Source organism: Pseudophryne corroboree, chromosome 3 (genome assembly GCF_028390025.1).
Source record: "Pseudophryne corroboree isolate aPseCor3 chromosome 3, aPseCor3.hap2, whole genome shotgun sequence".
NCBI classification, from domain to species: domain Eukaryota; kingdom Metazoa; phylum Chordata; class Amphibia; order Anura; family Myobatrachidae; genus Pseudophryne; species Pseudophryne corroboree.
The window spans coordinates 238,926,844-238,950,891 of NC_086446.1; the positions used below are offsets into that span (position 1 = coordinate 238,926,844).

Below are 24,048 nucleotides of genomic sequence, written 5' to 3' on the forward strand. Positions count from 1 at the left end.
CCATTGCTATTGATATATTACTGGCATATAATTCCACACATTAAAAAATGGAGAACAAAAATGTGGAGGGTAAAATAGGGAAAGATCAAGATCCACTTCCACATCGTGCTGAAGCTGTTGCCACTAGTCATGGCCGAGACGATGAAATGCCATCAACGTCGTCTGCCAAGGCCGATGCCCAATGTCATAGTAGAGAGCATGTAAAATCCAAAAAAAATAAAGCTCAGTAAAATGACCCAAAAATCTAAATCAAAATCATCTGAGGAGAAGCGTAAACTTGCCAATGTGCCATTTACGACACGGAGTGGCAAGGAACGGCTGAGGCGCTGGCCTATGTTCAAGGCTAGTGGTTCAACTTCACCTGAGGATGGAAGCACTCATCCTCCTGCTAGAAAACTTAAAAGAGTTAAGATGGCAAAAGCACAGCAAAGAACTGTGCGTTCTTCTAAATCACAAATCCCCAAGGAGAGTCCAATTGTGTCGGTTGCGATGCCTGACCTTCCCAACACTGGACGGGAAGAGGTTGCGCCTTCCACCATTTGCACGCCCCCTGCAAGTGCTAGAAGGAGCACCTGCAGTCCAGTTCCTGATAGTCAAATTGAAGATGTCACTGTTGAAGTACACCAGGATGAGGATATGGGTGTTGATGGCGCTGGGGAGGAAATTGACAAGGATGATTCTGATGGTGAGGAGGTTTGTTTAAGTCAGGCACCCGGGGAGACACCTGTTGTCCGTGGGACGAATATGGCCATTGACATGCCTGGTCAAAATACAAACATAATCACCTCTTCGGTGTGGAATTAATTCAACAGAAATGCGGACAACTGGTGTCAAGCCGTGTGTTGCCTTTGTCAAGCTGTAATAAGTAGGGGTAAGGACGTTAACCACCTAGGAACATCCTCCCTTATACGTCACCTGGATCGCATTCATCAGAAGTCAGTGACAAGTTCAAAAACTTTGAATGACAGCGGAAGCAGTCCACTGACCACTAAATCCCTTCCTCTTGTAACCAAGCTCCTGCAAACCACACCACCAACTCCCTCAGTGTCAATTTCCTTCTTACACAGGAAAGCCAATAGTCCTACAGGCCATGTCACTGTCAAGTCTGACGAGTCCTCTCCTGCCTGGGATTCCTCCGATGCATCCTTGAGTGTAATGCCTACTGCTGCTGGCGCTGCTGTTGTTGCTGCTTGGAGTCGATCGTCATCCCAGAGGGGAAGTCGGAAGACCACTTGTACTACTTCCAGTAAGCAATTGACTGTCCAACAGTCCTTTGCGAGGAAGATGAAATATCACAGCAGTCATCCTGCTGCAAAGCGGATAACTCAGGCCTTGGCAGCCTGGGTGGTGAGAAACGTGTTTCCGGTATCCACTGTTAATTCACAGGCAACTAGAGACTTGATTGAGGTACTGTGTCCCCGGTACCAAATACCATCTAGGTTCCATTTCTCTAGGCAGGCGATACCGAAAATGTACACAGACGTCGGAAAAAGAGTCACCAGTGTCCTTAAAAATGCAGTTGTACCCAATGTCCACTTAACCACGGACATGTGGACAGGTGGAGCAGGGCAGACTCAGGACTATATGACTGTGACAGTCCACCGGGTAGATGTATTGCCTCCAGCAGCAAGAACAGCAGCGGCGGCACCAGTAGCAGCATCTCGCAAACACCAACTCGTTCCTAGGCAGGCTATGCTTTGTATCACCGCTTTCCATAAGAGGCACACAGCTGACAACCTCTTACGGAAACTGAGGAACATCATCGCAGAATGGCTTACCCCAATTGGGCTCTCCTGGGGATTTGTGACATCGGACAACGCCACCAATATTGTGCGTGCATTACATCTGGGCAAATTCCAGCACGTCCCATGTTTTGCACATGCATTGAATTTGGTGGTGCAGAATTATTTTAAAAACGACAGGGGCGTGCAAGAGATGCTGTCGGTGGCCTTAAGAATTGCGGGCCACTTTCAGCATTCAGCCACCGCGTGCCGAAGACTGGAGCACCAGAAAACAGTCCTGAACCTGCCCTGCCATCATCTGAAGCAAGAGGTGGTAACGAGGTGGAATTCAACCCTCTATATGCTTCAGAGGATGGAGGAGCAGCAAAAGGCCATTCAAGCCTATACATCTGCCTACAATATAGGCAAAGGAGGGGTAATGCACCTGACTCAAGCGCAGTGGAGAATGATTTCAACATTGTGCAAGGTTCTGCAACCCTTTGAACTTGCCACACGTGAAGTCAGTTCAGACACTGCCAGCCTGAGTCAGGTCATTCCCCTCATCAGGCTTTTGCAGAAGAAGCTGGAGACATTGAAGGAGGAGCTAAAACAGAGCGATTCCGCTAGGCATGTGGGACTTGTGGATGGTGCCCTTCATTCGCTTAACCAGGATACACGGGTGGTCAATCTGTTGAAATCAGAGCACTACATTTTGGCCACCGTTCTCGATCCTAGATTTAAAACCTACGTTGTATCTCTCTTTCCGGCAGACACAAGTCTGCAGAGGTTCAAAGACCTGCTGGTGAGAAAATTGGCAAGTCAAGCGGAACGTGACCCCTCAACAGCTCCTCCTTCACATTCTCCCGCAACTGGGGCTGAGGAGGAAAAGGCTAAGAATTCCGAGCCCACCCGCTGGCGGTGATGCAGGGCAGTCTGGAGCGAGTGCTGACATCTGGTCCGGACTGAAGGACCTGCCAACGATTACTGACATGTCGTCTACTGTCACTGCATATGATTCTGTCACCATTGAAAGAATGGTGGAGGATTATATGAGTGACCGCATCCAAGTAGGCACGTCAGACAGTCCGTATGTATACTGGCAGGAAAAAGAGGCAATTTGCACAAACTGGCTTTATTTTACCTAAGTTGCCCCACCCCTCCAGTGTGTACTCCGAAAGAGTGTTTAGTGCAGCCGCTCACCTTGTCAGCAATCGGCGTACGAGGTTACTTCCAGAAAATGTGGAGAAGATGATGTTCATCAAAATGAATTATAATCAATTCCTCCGTGGAGACATTCACCAGCAATTTGCCTCCAGAAAGTACACAGGGACCTGAGATGGTGGATTCCAGTGGGGACGAATTAATAATCTGTGAGGAGGGGGATGTACACAGTGAAAGGGGTGAGGAATCGGACGATGAGGAGGAGGTGGACATCTTGCCTCTGTAGAGCCAGTTTGTGCAAGGAGAGATTGATTGCTTCTTTTTTGGTGGGGGCCCAAACCAACCAGTCATTTCAGTCACAGTTGTGTGGCAGATCCTGTCGCTGAAATGATGGGTTTGTTAAAGTGTGCATAGCCTGTTAATACAACATAAGGGTGGGTGGGAGGGCCCAAGGACAATTCCATCTTGCACCTCTTTTTGCTTTCATTTTTCTTTGTATCATGTGCTGTTTGGGGACTATTTTTTTGAAGTGTCATCCTGCCTGACACTGCAGTGCCACTCCTAGGTGGGCCAGGTGTTTGTGTTGGCCACTTGTGTCGCTTACCTTAGCCATCCAGCGAACTTGGTGCACCTCTTTTTTCTTTGCATCATGTGCTGTTTGGGGACTATTTTTTAAATCTGCCATCCTGCCTGACACTTAGTCACACAGCTACCTCATTGCGCCTCTTTTTTTCTTTGCAACATGTGCTGTTTGGGGACTATTTTTTAAATCTGCCATCCTGCCTGACACTGCAGATGGGCCAGGTGTTTGTGTCGGCCACTTGGGTCGCTTAGCTTAGTCACACAGCTACCTCATTGCGCCTCTTTTTTTCTTTGCAACATGTGCTGTTTGGGGACTATTTTTTTGAAGTGCCATCCTGTCCGACAAAAATTTTTCAGGGAGGTTCTGCCAAAACGCGTCCGAATCCAAAACACGGCCACGGAACCGAATCCATAACCAAAACACAAAACCCGAAAAATTTACGGTGCACATCACTATTGCTAACCTCTGTTTAATACACTAAATAATGAAACTGTATGAGAGAATTATTGTTTTGTTTTTTATCAATATGCTACATGACGCTGTGTGCATTGTAAACCAAGCAAGGCATATGGCTGTCTGTTACTGTAATGGACACATCCCACGCAGTGCCATTTCTTGGGGCGGGTTAGCCATGCAATCGCACGGGGCGCCCGCCACGGCACCTCTGTGACTCCTTGCTTCCCCCTCCTCCCTCTTCCAGACTAACCCGCTTGGGGGGACGGAGTTTCGCGGAATGACACAATTGCATTGTGATGATGCAACCGCGTCATTCGTTGAAACACCGCTTCCCCAAGTGGAGTACTGAGGAGGACGGGGAGCCGCTGCCAAGCTACAAGGAGGGAGACGTGGCCGGCGCGAGGAGGGACTGGAGAGGTGGGCCGAAGAGCGGGAAGCGCCTCTGCAAAACGTAAGTATTAGTAAGTATCTCTCTCTCTCAATGGGGACTCTGCCTGCCATAATGTGTAAAATGGGGACAATAGATTGTAAGCTTGCGAGCAGGGCCTTCCTGCCTCTATGTCTGTCTGCTTTTACAAAGTTTTGTTCTATTACTGTTGTTCTAATTGTAAAGCACAACGGAATATGCTGCACTATATAAGAAACTGTTAATAAATAAATAAATACTTGCCTGCCTTAATGTGTAAAATGTGGACACTTGCTGCCGTAATGTGTAAAAAGAGGGACACTTGCCTGCCGCAATGTGTAAAATGGGGACTCTTGCCTGCCGTAATGTGTAAAATGGGGACTCTGCCGGCCGTAATGTGTAAAATGGGGACACTTGACTGCCGTAATGTGTAAAATGGGGTCTCTGCCTGACGTAATGTGTGTCTGCCGTAATGTGTAAAGTGGGGACACTTGCCTGCCCTAATGTGTAAAATGGGGACTCTTGCCTGCCGTAATGTGTAAAATGGGGACTCTTGCCTGCCATAATGTGTGCCTGTCGTAATGTGTAAAATGGGGATTCTTGCCTGCTGTAATGTGTAAAATGGGGACTCTTGCCTGCCGTAATGTGGGGATTTAATGTATCAAGGGCATTGCGGCGTGTGGCATAATATGGTGCAGGGGTATTACTGTGTGGGGCTTAATATGGTAGATTTTTTTTTTCCTATGGTGGCCGTGATCTGTTGTTGCAGGGTCAAAACTGGGGTGTAAGGTAGTCTTTTCAGACGAGACCACGCCCATTTAACGAGACCACGCCCTTGTCAGGAGCACGTGCGCACGTTTTTGTTTTTTTCAAATATCTGGGGGGGCACATTTTTTTATGTCAATGGGGGGGGCGCATTTTTAAATTTTGCACTGGGAGCCAAATTGGCTAGAAACAGCCCTGATCCCACGGCCATATCAGGTAAGCTAAGCCAATAGTACGGTTAGATAGAACTAAGCAACTGCGTAACAGCTTTCAAATATCTCCCACTGATATACATTGTGTCATGTTCTAAGGCAGTGGTTCTCAAACTCGGTCCTCAGGACCCCACACAGTGCATGTTTTGCAGGTAACCCAGCAAGTGCACAGGTGTATTAATTACTCACTGACACATTTTAAAAGGTGCACAGGTACAGCTAATTATTTCACTTGTGATTCTGTGAGGAGACCTGCAAAACATGCACTGTGTGGGGTCCTGAGGACCGAGTTTGAGAACCTGTGTTCTAGGGAGATACTCTCATACACAACGATCAAAATATTAGTGTTGAATCAATCCTGCCTAGGAATATCATGCCACATAGAAACAACCTCAGTCATTTCATGAAAATAATGTCTATACGTATAATAAAGTTGTAATGGTTGTGTCTGTACAGTTTGTCGGAGAAATATACTCCTTGTGACTGTGTTCGAACTATGCAGACAAAAAAAATATATTTTTCAGGATTTTTGTTGTCTTAGTTCCATCATCACGTAAAAACTGCGGGATGAATTTGTATTGCGTTTTCACTATTGTATGGCTTAGTGACCTAGAAAGAACTGAGGTATGTATGATCTAGATATGACATCAGGAAGAGGAGCAATAAAGAAAAAACAGATGCTTGACACGCATGCAGTGTGCATGCTCCTCAAACCCAGAATGATTATATGTATACCGAATAAATAGCTTTTTTTTGTGACAACTATACTTTTAGAGACTATTTATGAACTATGAAGACAAAATTTGTTTGGGGAATTTGCACAGGCTCCTCAAGTCTGAACACATATATGTAATACATATATTTGCTCTCAGTCCAGTGGAAGTCTTCATTTTATATTAATCCCATTGCTGCTGAGTGTGTCCATACCACAGCAGCAAAAGTTTAAAATAGATGTGGTTCCAACTAATGTGAGTGTATTGGTCACCAATGAGAGCACTTATTATTATAGGGCATTTTTGGATGTCATCTTTTAAATCCATTAAAGCAGCGATTACAATGGGCAAGAGTGAGCAGCCGGTAGTGCGTCACTTTAGTGCAGCCCATCATTCTTTAACATCGCTGCGATATCGAATTATAGATCAGGTGCAGCCATCCCTTAGAGGGGGTAACAGGGGTTTGAAAATTCTGCAGATGGAGACACGGTGGATCCAACGGTTGGACACCCTGTCACCAAGGGGCCTTAATGAATATCTGGTTCTAAATTGCCTTACGTAATTCATTTTTCACATGAAAATTTAGATGTTTTATAGTTGTTGCTTATTAATTTAACTTATATTAGTTACCATGTACTTATTACTGTTATTGCTCTCTTTTTTTTTACAGTGTACAGCCATTACAACTTGCATCTGATATTTGTTGTATTGTTGCCGTGGTGATGGTAGCACTTTGATGATGTCACAGATGACGTTTTGTGCTGCTGGGCGGGTTGCAGTCCCGTTTCCGGAGATACGGCACCATTCACTGAGGTGATGTCGGTATTTAGGTGAGTCCTTTTGTTTGCTGTTTGTAAGCCTGATGACAATGCACATACTGTAGCATTGAAACGTTGCTAAGTTTACTGCCGTCTCTGTGGTTCTTTACAAGTCGCCTGGAGTGCTGCACTTACCGCTATGCATTTTATCCATACTCTCCTGCGGGCACCCGACGCAAGTATATATTATTGCTGTTGTGCGAGCCGGTACCATTGAATGCATGTGTGTGTATATATATATATATATATATATATATATATATATATATATATGAAATCCAGAGGTGCGGCACTCAAGCTGATTGTCATAATAAGACAAAGAGAGACGTCCTGTACTTCAACATTTCAATTTATTATCTCAAATTGTCATTTCCTGATGACAACTTGAGACGATAAATTGAAACGTTGAAATACAGGACGCCTGTCTGTGTCTTATTGTGACAATCCGCTTGAGTGCCACACCTCTGGATTTCCTATTACTACTTTTACGTGAGGGCACCAGCGCAGCCAAATTCAAGGTTTATTGGGAGTCCCTGACCTACTGTGGACTATATATATATATATATATATATATATATATATATATGTATTCAGGGACGTGCGGTGAGCTAAATAGCTCAGGAGGCACTGGCTAGCCCCAGAGCCAGATTTACACACCATTTATGAGCCAAAGTGTACATGTGGGCATTATACACAGGTGCAGCAGTGTAAACTCCTGGAAATTTGGTGAGTTCTGATCAGAGATGTGCGGAAAAGATAAGCGGGGAGGCACTGCCTCCCCTGCCATAGGCTTTTTACTCCAGAGTTTTGGCTATAAAATTATTAGAATAATGCAAAGAAGATATATATTTTTTTTTTGTGTCATAAACATTTTATTGAGCTTTTCAAGAAATTCTTCACAAACACAAAACCAACATTCTCATATTCGACATACAAAATGTAGTAAAATGGCATAGAGCAGGCAATGGTAGAGCGAACAATGCCACTAAAGGCTCAGGAAACAAATAAGGACACCATACAGATTCCAGTGCTCCTTAATAACCACGTTGGTATATATAACTGCAATAAGAAACTCGTACATCAAAAGAAGAAAATCAACATACATAAACAGAGAGAAAAATAATAGAAGTGAGTAGAGAGGAAAGGGAAGAAAGAAGGAGGAGGAGAGGGGAAGGGGGGGGGAATCTTAATCATGTAAATCGGCTAAGAACAGGCAGTAAAAGTACACAGTACAACATGCAATTATCTCGTGATAGTTTGGCATTGGAATTAAGAACATTGAAGCAAAAATAAACATCTCGTGTTACGGTCGTGTATCATATCAGGTACTTCCCCACCAAAAAACATGTCACAGATGGCATTAGAGCACATCAGCAATACAGTAATGCAGTGAAACCAGGTTTAAAAAGAAGATATCTTATAGTGGAAGGCAGCAGTTACAAATCTAATGGCAATCATCAGATAGTGCGAAGCATATGTTCATGTTGTCTCCACTCAGTCGTCCCCAAACGTCCAAAGATCTGAGACTGCATATCTAGTGATAGAGTGATTATATACGGTTTCCATTTCTTATAGAATATTCCCCTCTCAATATTAGAAAGAGTATAATATCTATCAAAATACAGAATCCTCAACAATCTCTGGTGTACCTCCCGCAGAGTAGGGGTATGCTTGTAAATCCAATGTTTAAGCATAACCTGTTTGGAAACTGTGACCAGTAACGTTAGGATAAGTGCAGGTGTACGTGTCTCGAGTCAAGGTTCCAAGTTGCAAAATCTACCAATAACAAAGCTTGTGGATGGAGAGTAGCTCTAATACCAAAAGTATTATTAATATATTGAATTATTTTGTTCCAGAACTTCTTTATGACACCGCACTCCTAGAAGTTATGAATGAATGTAGCTGAAGAGTGAAAACACTTCAAGCATCGTCCAGATTCTTCTGGAACAAAATTGTTTTCTCTGGGCTTATGAAATATAGGCTTTGTAGATTGTCTTAATGTGTACTTCCTGTAAGGAGGATGCTTGTAATATTCGTAACGTTCTCTCAAATTGACTAAAAATGTCTTTGGGATTATTTATAGTAGGAATAAACTGCTCCCATGACAACATAATCCGACTCTGTACATTTTTCAGTAGGTACAACAACTAACTTGGAATATAATAATCTTGTTTTGTATAGTCGATTATATGCCCCTTGCAAAATAGAGAATAAAGGGTCAGAACTAGGGATGAGCGGGTTCGGTTCCTCGGAATCCGAACCCGCCCGAACTTCATGTTTTTTTACACGGGTCCGAGCGACTCGGATCTTCCCGCCTTGCTCGGTTAACCCGAGCGCACCCGAACGTCATCATCCCGCTGTCGGATTCTCGCGAGGCTCGGATTCTATCGCGAGACTCGGATTCTATATAAGGAGCCACGCGTCGCCGCCATTTTCACACGTGCATTGAGATTCATAGGGAGAGGACGTGGCTGGCGTCCTCTCCGTTTATAGAGAAGAGAGTGAGACAGTAGAGAGAGACACAGTAGTAATTTTGGGGAGCATTAGGAGGAGTACTAGTTACTTGCTGAAGTGATAGATAGTGTGACTGTATATTATCTGACTTGTGGGGGAGACACTGACAGTGGGGAGCAGTTAGAGTCTGAGAGCAGGACTCAGGAGTACATATAACGTACAGTGCACACTTTTGCTGCCAGAGTGCCACACTGCCATTGTGACCACACTGACCACCAGTATAATATATATTGTGATTGTCTGCTTAGGAGTACTACTTGCAAGTTGCTGATAGTGTGACCAGTGACCTGACCACCAGTCACCACCAGTATATATATTAATATATATATATATATATATAATTGTATATAATATATATATAATATTGTATACCACCTACCCGTGGTTTTTTTTTTTTTTCTTCTTTATACATACTACTATAGTAGCTTACTGTAGCAGTCTGCGGTGCTGCTGAGCTGACTGTGTCCAGCAGGTCCGTCATCAGTCATTACATAATAAATATATATACCTGTCCGGCTGCAGTACTAGTGATATTATATATATATATATATTGATTTCATCTCATTATCATCCAGTCTATATTAGCAGCAGACACAGTACGGTAGTCCACGGCTGTAGCTACCTCTGTGTCGGCAGTCGCTCGTCCATCCATAATTGTATACCACCTACCCGTGGTTTTTTTTTTTCTTTCTTCTTTATACATACTACTATAGTAGCTTACTGTAGCAGTCTGCGGTGCTGCTGAGCTGACAGTGTCCAGCAGGTCCGTCATCAGTCATTACATAATAAATATATCTACCTGTCCGGCTGCAGTACTAGTGATATTATATATTGATTTCATCTCATTATCATCCAGTCTATATTAGCAGCAGACACAGTACGGTAGTCCACGGCTGTAGCTACCTCTGTGTCGGCAGTCGCTCGTCCATCCATAATTGTATACCACCTACCCGTGGTTTTTTTTTTTCTTTCTTCTTTATACATACTACTATAGTAGCTTACTGTAGCAGTCTGCGGTGCTGCTGAGCTGACAGTGTCCAGCAGGTCCGTCATCAGTCATTACATAATAAATATATCTACCTGTCCGGCTGCAGTACTAGTGATATTATATATATATATATTGATTTCATCTCATTATCATCCAGTCTATATTAGCAGCAGACACAGTACGGTAGTCCACGGCTGTAGCTACCTCTGTATCGGCAGTCGCTCGTCCATCCATAAGTATACTAGTATCCATCCATCTCCATTGTTTACCTGAGGTGCCTTTTAGTTGTGCCTATTAAAATATGGAGAACAAAAATGTTGAGGTTCCAAAATTAGGGAAAGATCAAGATCCACTTCCACCTCGTGCTGAAGCTGCTGCCACTAGTCATGGCCGAGACGATGAAATGCCAGCAACGTCGTCTGCCAAGGCCGATGCCCAATGTCATAGTACAGAGCATGTAAAATCCAAAACACCAAATATCAGTAAAAAAAGGACTCCAAAATCTAAAATAAAATTGTCGGAGGAGAAGCGTAAACTTGCCAATATGCCATTTACCACACGGAGTGGCAAGGAACGGCTGAGGCCATGGCCTATGTTCATGGCTAGTGGTTCAGCTTCACATGAGGATGGAAGCACTCAGCCTCTCGCTAGAAAAATGAAAAGACTCAAGCTGGCAAAAGCACCGCAAAGAACTGTGCGTTCTTCGAAATCCCAAATCCACAAGGAGAGTCCAATTGTGTCGGTTGCGATGCCTGACCTTCCCAACACTGGACGTGAAGAGCATGCGCCTTCCACCATTTGCACGCCCCCTGCAAGTGCTGGAAGGAGCACCCGCAGTCCAGTTCCTGATAGTCAGATTGAAGATGTCAGTGTTGAAGTACACCAGGATGAGGAGGATATGGGTGTTGCTGGCGCTGGGGAGGAAATTGACAAGGAGGATTCTGATGGTGAGGTGGTTTGTTTAAGTCAGGCACCCGGGGAGACACCTGTTGTCCGTGGGAGGAATATGGCCGTTGACATGCCTGGTGAAAATACCAAAAAAATCAGCTCTTCGGTGTGGAAGTATTTCACCAGAAATGCGGACAACATTTGTCAAGCCGTGTGTTGCCTTTGTCAAGCTGTAATAAGTAGGGGTAAGGACGTTAACCACCTCGGAACATCCTCCCTTATACGTCACCTGCAGCGCATTCATAATAAGTCAGTGACAAGTTCAAAAACTTTGGGCGACAGCGGAAGCAGTCCACTGACCAGTAAATCCCTTCCTCTTGTAACCAAGCTCACGCAAACCACCCCACCAACTCCCTCAGTGTCAATTTCCTCCTTCCCCAGGAATGCCAATAGTCCTGCAGGCCATGTCACTGGCAATTCTGACGATTCCTCTCCTGCCTGGGATTCCTCCGATGCATCCTTGCGTGTAACGCCTACTGCTGCTGGCGCTGCTGTTGTTGCTGCTGGGAGTCGATGGTCATCCCAGAGGGGAAATCGTAAGACCACTTTTACTACTTCCACCAAGCAATTGACTGTCCAACAGTCCTTTGCGAGGAAGATGAAATATCACAGCAGTCATCCTGCTGCAAAGCGGATAACTGAGGCCTTGGCATCCTGGGTGGTGAGAAACGTGGTTCCGGTATCCATCATTACTGCAGAGCCAACTAGAGACTTGTTGGAGGTACTGTGTCCCCGGTACCAAATACCATCTAGGTTCCATTTCTCTAGGCAGGCGATACCGAAAATGTACACAGACCTCAGAAAAAGAGTCACCAGTGTCCTAAAAAATGCAGCTGTACCCAATGTCCACTTAACCACGGACATGTGGAGCAGGGCAGGGTCAGGACTATATGACTGTGACAGCCCACTGGGTAGATGTATGGACTCCCGCCGCAAGAACAGCAGCGGCGGCACCAGTAGCAGCATCTCGCAAACGCCAACTCTTTCCTAGGCAGGCTACGCTTTGTATCACCGGTTTCCAGAATACGCACACAGCTGAAAACCTCTTACGGCAACTGAGGAAGATCATCGCGGAATGGCTTACCCCAATTGGACTCTCCTGTGGATTTGTGGCATCGGACAACGCCAGCAATATTGTGTGTGCATTAAATCTGGGCAAATTCCAGCACGTCCCATGTTTTGCACATACCTTGAATTTGGTGGTGCAGAATTTTTTAAAAAACGACAGGGGCGTGCAAGAGATGCTGTCGGTGGCCAGAAGAATTGCGGGACACTTTCGGCGTACAGGCACCACGTACAGAAGACTGGAGCAACACCAAAAACGCCTGAACCTGCCCTGCCATCATCTGAAGCAAGAAGTGGTAACGAGGTGGAATTCAACCCTATATATGCTTCAGAGGTTGGAGGAGCAGCAAAAGGCCATTCAAGCCTATACAATTCAGCACGATATAGGAGGTGGAATGCACCTGTCTCAAGCGCAGTGGAGAATGATTTCAACGTTGTGCAAGGTTCTGCTGCCCTTTGAACTTGCCACACGTGAAGTCAGTTCAGACACTGCCAGCCTGAGTCAGGTCATTCCCCTCATCAGGCTTTTGCAGAAGAAGCTGGAGACATTGAAGGAGGAGCTAACACGGAGCGATTCCGCTAGGCATGTGGGACTTGTGGATGGAGCCCTTAATTCGCTTAACAAGGATTCACGGGTGGTCAATCTGTTGAAATCAGAGCACTACATTTTGGCCACCGTGCTCGATCCTAGATTTAAAACCTACCTTGGATCTCTCTTTCCGGCAGACACAAGTCTGCTGGGGTTCAAAGACCTGCTGGTGAGAAAATTGTCAAGTCAAGCGGAACGCGACCTGTCAACATCTCCTCCTTCACATTCTCCCGCAACTGGGGGTGCGAGGAAAAGGCTCAGAATTCCGAGCCCACCCGCTGGCGGTGATGCAGGGCAGTCTGGAGCGACTGCTGATGCTGACATCTGGTCCGGACTGAAGGACCTGTCAACGATTACGGACATGTCGTCTACTGTCACTGCATATGATTCTCTCCCCATTGAAAGAATGGTGGAGGATTATATGAGTGACCGCATCCAAGTAGGCACGTCACACAGTCCGTACTTATACTGGCAGGAAAAAGAGGCAATTTGGAGGCCCTTGCACAAACTGGCTTTATTCTACCTAAGTTGCCCTCCCACAAGTGTGTACTCCGAAAGAGTGTTTAGTGCCGCCGCTCACCTTGTCAGCAATCGGCGTACGAGGTTACTTCCAGAAAATGTGGAGAAGATGATGTTCATTAAAATGAATTATAATCAATTCCTCCGTGGAGACATTGACCAGCAGCAATTGCCTCCACAAAGTACACAGGGAGCTGAGATGGTGGATTCCAGTGGGGACGAATTGATAATCTGTGAGGAGGGGGATGTACACGGTGATATATCGGAGGATGATGATGAGGTGGACATCTTGCCTCTGTAGAGCCAGTTTGTGCAAGGAGAGATTAATTGCTTCTTTTTCGGTGGGGGTCCAAACCAACCCGTCATTTCAGTCACAGTCGTGTGGCAGACCCTGTCACTGAAATGATGGGTTGGTTAAAGTGTGCATGTCCTGTTTATACAACATAAGGGTGGGTGGGAGGGCCCAAGGACAATTCCATCTTGCACCTCTTTTTTCTTTAATTTTTCTTTGCGTCATGTGCTGTTTGGGGAGTGTTTTTTGGAAGGGCCATCCTGCGTGACACTGCAGTGCCACTCCTAGATGGGCCAGGTGTTTGTGTCGGCCACTAGGGTCGCTTATCTTACTCACACAGCTACCTCATTGCGCCTCTTTTTTTCTTTGCGTCATGTGCTGTTTGGGGAGTGTTTTTTGGAAGGGCCATCCTGCGTGACACTGCAGTGCCACTCCTAGATGGGCCAGGTGTTTGTGTCGGCCACTAGGGTCGCTTATCTTACTCACACAGCTACCTCATTGCGCCTCTTTTTTTCTTTGCGTCATGTGCTGTTTGGGGAGTGTTTTTTGGAAGGGCCATCCTGCGTGACACTGCAGTGCCACTCCTAGATGGGCCCGGTGTTTGTGTCGGCCACTAGGGTCGCTTATCTTACTCACACAGCTACCTCATTGCGCCTCTTTTTTTCTTTGCATCATGTGCTGTTTGGGGAGTGTTTTTTGGAAGGGCCATCCTGCGTGACACTGCAGTGCCACTCCTAGATGGGCCCGGTGTTTGTGTCGGCCACTAGGGTCGCTTATCTTACTCACACAGCTACCTCATTGCGCCTCTTTTTTTCTTTGCGTCATGTGCTGTTTGGGGAGTGTTTTTTGGAAGGGCCATCCTGCGTGACACTGCAGTGCCACTCCTAGATGGGCCCGGTGTTTGTGTCGGCCACTAGGGTCGCTTATCTTACTCACACAGCTACCTCATTGCGCCTCTTTTTTTCTTAGCGTCATGTGCTGTTTGGGGAGTGTTTTTTGGAAGGGCCTTCCTGCGTGACACTGCAGTGCCACTCCTAGATGGGCCCGGTGTTTGTGTCGGCCACTAGGGTCGCTTATCTTACTCACACAGCTACCTCATTGCGCCTCTTTTTTTCTTTGCGTCATGTGCTGTTTGGGGAGTGTTTTTTGGAAGGGCCATCCTGCGTGACACTGCAGTGCCACTCCTAGATGGGCCAGGTGTTTGTGTCGGCCACTAGGGTCGCTTATCTTACTCACACAGCTACCTCATTGCGCCTCTTTTTTTCTTTGCGTCATGTGCTGTTTGGGGAGTGTTTTTTGGAAGGGCCATCCTGCGTGACACTGCAGTGCCACTCCTAGATGGGCCCGGTGTTTGTATCGGCCACTAGGGTCGCTTATCTTACTCACACAGCTACCTCGGTGCAAATTTTAGGACTAAAAATAATATTGTGAGGTGTGAGGTATTCAGAATAGACTGAAAATGAGTGGAAATTATGGTTTTTGAGGTTAATAATACTTTGGGATCAAAATGACCCCCAAATTCTATGATTTAAGCTGTTTTTTAGGGTTTTTTGAAAAAAACACCCGAATCCAAAACACACCCGAATCCGTCAAAAAAAATTCGGTGAGGTTTTGCCAAAACGCGGTCGAACCCAAAACACGGCCGCGGAACCGAACCCAAAACCAAAACACAAAACCCGAAAAATTTCAAGTGCACATCTCTAGTCAGAACGTGACAAATTTGTCATGTCTACTGGCAATGATGCAATATAATGTCTAATCTGCAAGTATGCATAGAGATAAGATCTATGTAAACCATACCGTTCTTGTATACCTGTAAAGGTAAGCATGCCTCCTCCTGGATCAAACACGTCTGCAATATTTTTTATACCCCTCAGTTTTAAACGATAAAAGACTGCATCATTTAGTCCTGGCTGAAACAATGGGTTACCCCACAAGGGTAACAAATGTGAACAGTAAGGGTTTCTATTAAGTTTCTTATTTAAAGCTTTCCAGGAAGCATAGGTATCCCGAAACAGCAAATGTTTTCGGGTAGTGGCCGGGATTTTGGATTCAGGCATGTGAAGTAAAGCAGTTGGGGAAAGGGGTGCAAATACAGCACAGTCCAGGGCATATAATGTGTAAACACTTCTTTCATACAACCAATCTAACACATATCGAAAATGTATAGAGTATGAGAATTGCATAACATCAGGCAGACCAATTCCTCCCTTTGCACGTGGTAACTTCAGGTGATTATTAGAAATCCTGCTCTTTCCTCCCTTCCAGATAAATTTACTAAACAGTTTTTCAACAAGGGTAATATCTGCTCTAGACATACGTATCGGTAACATCTGGATCAGGTACGATAGGCAGGGGAAGAGTACCGATTTAATCAGTGCATTCCTATCCAACATTGACAACAGCAGATATCTCCATGTATGAATTTTCCTTGACATAGCAAGTATAGCAGGGGTATAGTTAAGTCGATATAAATCATACAATCAAACTGGGATTTGAATACCCAAGTATTTTATTGCCGTAGTGGCTACTCTTAGATTGTGAAGCGGCCCTAATGAGGCCAGATATGTGGGTTCCCCATTTAAAGGGATGAGTTCTGATTTTTGAATATTGACTTTATAACCCGAGAATGCACCAAAATCATTGAACAGGCCAAATACTACAGGCAACGTCTCGTGTGGGTTCCAGGCGAATAGCAGCATGTCGTCTGCAAATAATGATATGCGGAGATCCATATCGCCAATCTTAATGCCCTGGTATAGGGTGCCTGCCGGATAGCAATAGCCAGGGGCTCCAAGGCCAACGCGAACAAGAGGGGTGATAGCGGGCAACCTTGTCTGGTGCCCCGGTTAATAGAGAACGCTGGTGACAAATAACCAATACATAAAATATGAGTATTAGAATTGGAATACAATGTTTTGATAAAATGTATAAAAATATGAGGAATGCCAAAGCGGTGCATTGTGTCAAACAGGTGTTCCCAATGCACCATGTCAAAGGCTTTTTCCGCGTCCAATGACAGTATTGCCGCAGGTGACCTTGACAGCTCGTGCTGGGATATATCTATGGCCGTTAACACTTTCCTGATGTTGACTACAGAGGATCTGCCCGCTATAAAGCCTGTCTGATCACCGTGGATCAGGGTAGGTAACACTAATTTAAGTCTTTCCGCTGGTATTTTGGTTAGAATTTAATAATCTATGTTGAGCAAGGATATTGGTCTATACGACCCAGGATCAGATAAGTCTCTTCCCTCTTTAGGAAGGACATTGAGCACTGCCAAATTAAAGTATAGCGGCATACTCCCAGTTGCTAAGATACTATTAAATACTTTAGTAAGTAGAGGAACCAGTCTAGGGGCTAGTAATTTGTAGTATTCGGATGTGAGGCCATCCGGCCCGGTGCCTTACCAGGTTCGCGATGGCCTTGGATACCCCCGCCTCAGAGATGGCCAGGACTAGCTGAGCTCCATGGTCATCTGTTAATTGGGGTACAGGTAAGTTCTCCCAAAATAATTTTGCAGTTGGGGCCGGTGGTGGGGGTTCTGAATATAATTCAGCATAAAATGTTTGCATTATCTGTGAAATCTGTGCACTATCTGATGTGACCAAGCCTGCGGAAGTCTTAAGAGGATGCACAAGCATAGGTGATCTCTGCCCTCTCAAAAGACTGGAGAGAAGCTTCCCAGATTTATTGCCAAAACGGTGGAATCTGGCGTCTTTTTTAAAAGTATGACGGGATTCCATTTTGGCAAACAAACTCTCAAACGTCACTCTCGCCTTTGAATAGTTGTCCCTGTTCACTTCTGTCGGGGAAGAGTTATAATCCTGAAAGCTGTTTATCAGGGACCGTTGGGCTTGGAGCAAGTCTACTTGTAATTTTTTATACATTTTAGAGGTAAAGGAGAAAATTTCTCCCCGCAGTACAGCCTTAGAGGCCTGCCAAAACAACTGCGGCGATTCTGACAAAATACTCTCATTATTAGCCAAGTAAAAATCACAGGTTTCAGTAAGCATCGTTCTAAAATCAAGAGATAATGCCATTGAAGATGGGAATCTCCAGGAGCGAAAAGAACCCCTATCTTTTTGTAATGTTATGTCTAACCACACAACTGCATGATCGGATATTACAATGGGTTCAATTCCCACTGAGGTTATATTGGGCAGTAACGTTACAGAGGGTAGTAGGTAGTCAATCCTCGATAGCGTGCCATGTGCCACTGATAGACACGTAGAAGCTCTTTCTGTCGGGTTAAGGGTTCTCCAAATATCTATCAAGTTCATAGATTGTGCAAACCAAGGAACACCTTTTTTGGGCAATTTGGCCTTACCACGTTGGGGCATTTGCCCATCTAACAACAGAGAGGAAACCGCATTGAGGTCTCCGCCTACAATAAGAGAGGTATCGGAATAAGGCATGAGAATCTGCGACACTTTCTGCAAAAGGGGTTGCACATTCGTGTTTGGGGCATACAGATTGCATAGACAATAGTCTTTGTTATCAAGAATAACTCTACATACCACATATCTGCCCTCAGGGTCCACTATCGTGTCTTTGATCTCCATCGCAATATGCTGCTTAACCAGTATAGCTACTCCCCTAGCTTTGGACGTAAATGGCGAGGATGCAATCAGTCTCCATGACAGGGAGTTAAGCTTAAGCATCTCATATTCTATCAAATGAGTTTCTTGCAAATACATCACATCCATTTTCAATTTGTTTAGATACAGTAAAACTTTTTTCCTTTTATGTGGTGAATTTATCCCTCCAATATTCCAGCTCCCTAGTTTAATCATAGCCATCTAATCAACAGCATGGGGGGAAGTGGATATGAGTGAACATGACAATAAAAAGCAAAGTGTACCTGAGAGACATCTAGGCACTGGTACCCATTTCGCCATCGAGATATAGCAGTGTTTGGGGGGGAGAAAGGAAAAGGGGGGGGATAGAAAAGCATAGAAAGAGAAGCACAGAAGTAATTATCCGTGTATCACAGCAAAACCGTAGAAAAAGCAAGCGTTGCCACCCGACTAGCAGCGAAGCAACACATTTTTGAGTCTGAAAAATAACCATCAATAAGAACAATCTTAACATATATAATAAGATTTTAAACCTACCGGTAAATCTTTTTCTCCTAGTCCGTAGAGGATGCTGGGGACTCTGTAAGGACCATGGGGATAGACGGGCTCCGCAGGAGACATGGGCACTAAAAAAGAACTTAAGGTATGGGTGTACACTGGCTCCTCCCTCTATGCCCCTCCTCCAGACCTCAGTTAGAGAAACTGTGCCCAGAGGAGACGGACAGTACGAGGAAAGGATTTTTGTTAATCTAAGGGCAAGATTCATACCAGCCCACACCATCCACACCGTATAACTTGGAATATACGAACCAGTCAACAGTATGAAACAAAACAGCATCAGCCCAAGACTGATCAAAACTGTAACATAACCCTTATGTAAACAAAAACTATATACAAGTCTTGCAGATGTAGTCCGCACTGGGACGGGCGCCCAGCATCCTCTACGGACTAGGAGAAAAAGATTTACCGGTAGGTTTAAAATCTTATTTTCTCTTACGTTCTAGAGGATGCTGGGGACTCCGTAAGGACCATGGGGATTATACCAAAGCTCCCAAACGGGCGGGAGAGTGCGGATGACTCTGCAGCTCCGATTGAGCAAACATGAGGTCCTCCTCAGCCAGGGTATCAAACTTGTAGAACTTTGCAAAGGTGTTTGAACCCGACCAAGTAGCAGTTCGGCACAGCTGTAATGCAGAGACCCCTTGGGCAGCCGCCCAAGAAGAGCCCACCTTCCTAGTGGAATGGTCCTTAACCAATTTTGGTAATGGCAAACCAGCCGTAGAATGAGACTGCTGAATCGTGTTACAGATCCAGCGAACAATAGTCTGCTTAGAAGCAGGAGCGCCAACCATGTTGGCTGCATACAGGACAAACTGTGCCTCTGTTTTTCTGACCCGAGCCGTTCTGGTCACGTAAATTTTCAAAGCCCTGACCACATCAAGGGACTCGGAATCCTCCAAGTCTCGCGTAGCCACAGGCACCACAATAGGTTGGTTCATATGAAAAGATGAAACCACTTTGGGCAAGAATTGAGGACGAGTCCGCAATTCTGCTCTATCCGCATGGAAAACCAGATAGGGGCTTTTGTGAGAGAAAGCCGCCAACTCTGACACTCGCCTAGCCGATGCCAATGCTAACAACATGACCACTTTCCAAGTGAGATATTTTAACTCCACCGTTTTAAGTGGTTCAAACCAGTGCGACTTAAGGAACCGCAACACCATGTTAAGGTCCCAGGGTGCCACTGGAGGTACAAAAGGAGGCTGAATATGCAGAACTCCCTTGACAAAAGTCTGTACTTCTGGGAGAGAAGCCAATTCCTTCTGAAAGAAGATGAATAGGGCTGAAATCTGAACCTTAATGGAGCCTAATTTTAGGCCCAAATTCACTCCAGTCTGTAGGAAGTGAAGGAAATGGCCAAGATGGAATTCTTCCGGAGGAGCATTCCTGGACTCACACCAAGAAACATACTTCCGCCATATACGGTAATAATGTTTAGCTGTCATGTCCTTCCTAGCCTTTATCAGAGTAGGAATGACCTCATCCGGAATGCCCTTTTCCGCTAGAATCCGGCGTTCAACTGCCATGCCGTCAAACGCAGCCGCGGGAAGTCTTGGAACAGACAGGGCCCCTGTTGCAATAGGTCCTGTCTTAGAGGAAGAGGCCACGGATCTTCTGTGAGCATTTCCTGCAGATCCGGATACCAGGCCCTTCGCGGCCAATCTGGAACAATGAGAATTGTCTGTACTCCTCTTCTTCTTATGATTCTCAATACCTTGGGGATGAAAGGAAGAGGAAGAAACACATAGACCGACTGAAACACCCACGGTGTCACCAGGGCGTCCACTGCCACCGCCTGAGGGTCTCTTGACCTGGTGCAATACCTCTGCAGTTTCTTGTTGAGGCGGGACGCCATCATGTCTATCTGGGGCAGTCCCCACTGACTTGCAATCTGTGCGAAGACTTCCTGATGAAGTCCCCACTCTCCTGGATGTAGATCGTGTCTGCTGAGGAAGTCTGCTTCCCAGTTGTCCACTCCCAGAATGAACACTGCTGTCAGTGCGCTTACATGATTTTCCGCCCAGCGAAGAATCCTGGTGGCTTCCGCCATTGCCACTCTGCTCTTTGTTCCACCTTGGCGGTTTACATGAGCCACTGCGGTGATGTTGTCTGACTGAATCAGAACCGGTAGGTCGCGAAGCAAATTCTCAGCTTGACGAAGGGCGTTGTATATGGCCCTCAATTCGAGGACGTTTATGTGAAGACAAGCCTCCTGGCTTGACCAGAGACCTTCGAAGTTTCTTCCCTGGTGACTGCTCCCCAACCTCGGAGGCTCGCGTCCGTGGTTACCAGAATCCAGTCCTGAATGCCGAATCTGCGACCCTCTAGAAGGTGAGCAATCTGCAGCCACCACAGGAGAGATACCCTGGCCCTGGGGGACAGGGTGATTATCTGATGAATCTGTAGATGTGACCCGGACCACTTGTCCAATAGGTCCCATTGGAAAGTCCTCGCATGGAACCTGCCGAAGGGAATGGCCTTGTAAGACGCCACCATCTTTCCCAGGACTCGAGTGCAGTGATGCACTGACACTCTTTTTGGCTTCAATAGGTCCCTGACCAGAGTCATGAGTTCCTGGGACTTTTATATCGGAAGATAAACCCTTTTCTGGTCCGTATCCAGAATCATGCCTACGAAAGGCAAACGAGTCGTAGGAACCAACTGTGACTTCGGGATATTGAGAATCCAGCCGTGTTGTTGTAACACCTTCAGCGAGAGTGATACGCTGTTTATCAGGAGATCGTCCAATTACGGGATAATTGTGACACCTTGCTTGCGCAGGAGCACCATCATTTCCGCCATTACCTTGGTGAAAATCCTCGGGGCCGTGGAAAGCCCAAACGGCAACGTCTGAAATTGGTAATGACAATCCTGTACCGCAAATCTCAGGTATGCCTGATGAGGTGGATATATGGGAACATGAACGTATGCATCCTTTATGTCCAGGGACACCATATAATCCCCCCCTTCCAGGCTGGCGATGACCGCTCTGAGCGATTCCATCTTGAACTTGAACCTTTTTAAGTATAGGTTTAAGGATTTTAAATTTAAAATGGGTCTGACCGAACCGTCCGGTTTCGGGACTACAAACAGGGTTGAGTAATACCCCATCCCTTGTTGAAGCAGGGGAACTTTGACCACCACTTGTTGAAGACACAATTTTTGAATTGCATTTAAAAGTATCTCCCTCTCTAGGGGAGAATCTGGTAGGGCCGATTTGAAAAAGCGGCGCAGAGGAGCGTCTTCGAATTCCAGCTTGTAACCCTGGGAAACAATTTCCATTGCCCAGGGATCCACCTGTGAGTGAACCCAGATGTGGCTGAAAAGTCGAAGACGTGCCCCCACTGGGGCGGACTCCCTCAGCGAAGCCCCAGCGTCATGCGGTGGATTTTGTAGAGGCCGGGGAGGACTTCTGCTCCTGGGAACTAGCTGTGGTTGGCAGCTTTTTCCCCCTGCCCTTACCTCTGGCAAGAAAGGACGATCCCCGTACTCTCTTGTTTTTATGCGACCGAAAGGACTGCATCTGATAATGTGGCACTTTCTTAGGCTGTGAGGAAACATGAGGAAACATAAGGCAAAAAAGTTGATTTACCTGCCGTGGCCGTGGAAACTTGGTCCGAGAGACCTTCCCCAAACAATTCCTCACCCATGTAAGGTAAAACCTCCATATGCCTCTTCGAGTCGGCATCACCCGTCCATTGTCGGGTCCATAGGACTCATCTAGCAGAAATCGCCATAGCGTTGACTCTAGAACCCAGTAGGCCAATGTCTCTTTGAGCATCTCTCATATATAAGACAGCATCTTTAATATGACCCAGGGTCAATAAAATTGTATCCTTATCCAGGTTCTCAATATCTGCCGATAAGGTATCTGTCCATGCTGCTACAGCGCTACAAACCCAAGCCGACGCTATCGCCGGTCTGAGTAAGGTACCAGAATGTGAATAAATTGACTTCAAGGTAGTCTCCTGCTTGCGATCAGCAGGATCCCTGAGGGTTGCCGTATCCTGAGATGGCAGCGCTACCTTTTTGGATGAACGTGTCAATGCTTTGTCCACCCTCGGGGAGGATTCCCACCGTATCCTGTCCGTAGTTGGGAAAGGATACGCCATAAGAATCCTTTTGGGAATCTGCAGTTTCTTGTCTGGAGATTCCCAAACCTTTTCAAATAACTCGTTCAGCTCATGAAATGGGGGAAAGTTTACCTCAGGTTTCTTTTCCTTAAACATGTGTACCCTTGTGTCAGGGACAGAGGGGTCATCTGTGATATGCAACACATCCTTTATTGCAATAATCATATATTGAATAATTTTAGCCAATTTTGGCTGTAACTTTGCATCATCGTAGTCGACACTAGTCAGAATCCATGTCGGTATTAGTGTCTACCATTTGGGATAGTGGGCGCTTTTGAGACCCAGAAAGTCCCTGCGACATAGTGGCAGGCAGGGCTTGACTCCCTGTACACTCCCTGGACTCAGCTTTGTCCAACCTTTTGTGCAATAAATTCACATTAGCACTTAAAACATTCCACATATCCAACCAGTCAGGTGTCGGTTTTGCCGACGGAGACACCACCCACATTTGCTCCACCTCCTCCCTAGGATAACCTTCTACCTCAGACATGTCGACACACGCGTACCGACACACCACACACTCAGGGAATTCTCTTATCTGAAGACAGTTCCCCCACAAGGCCCTTTGGAGAGACAGAGAGAGAGTATGCCAGCACACACCCAGCGCCAGTGACCCAGGGAAAAAGAAATATCTTTACCCAGATAGCGCTTTTTTATGCCAAATTGTGTGCCCCCCCCCCCCTTCTTTCAAACCCTCTTTCACCGTGTTCAGCAGGGGAGAGTCCGGGGAGCTTCCTCTCAGCGGTGTGCTGTGGAGAAAATGGCGCTGGTGAGTGCTGAGGATCCAGCTCCGCCCCCTCAGCGGCGGGCTTCGGTCCCGCTAAAATCTTTCAAACTGGCGGGGGATCTCTTATATATATATATATATATATATATATATAGTATAGAGCCTATATATCTATATTTCAGCCAGATCAGAGGTTTAATTGCTGCCCAGGGCGCCCCCCCTGCGCCCTTACAGTGCCTGCTGTGTGTGTGTTGTGTGGGAGCAATGGCGCGCAGCGGTTACCTCAGTGAAGAACCG

At 45.9% G+C, this 24,048-nt stretch overlaps 1 long non-coding RNA gene across 4 annotated transcripts in view; it reads left to right on the forward strand.

The window, feature by feature from the left end:
* Window positions 1–24,048, forward strand: part of LOC135057647 (uncharacterized) — a 381,527-nt gene that overhangs the window by 211,092 nt on the left and 146,387 nt on the right. For 3 of the 4 annotated variants that reach the window (XR_010244262.1, XR_010244260.1, XR_010244259.1), the window contains 2 exons: window positions 6,688–6,847; window positions 8,692–8,948. This is a non-coding gene — a long non-coding RNA (uncharacterized LOC135057647). Of the gene's footprint in view, window positions 1–6,687; window positions 6,848–8,691; window positions 8,949–24,048 lie in introns of those variants that run through there. The other variant, XR_010244261.1, reaches the window with a different exon arrangement.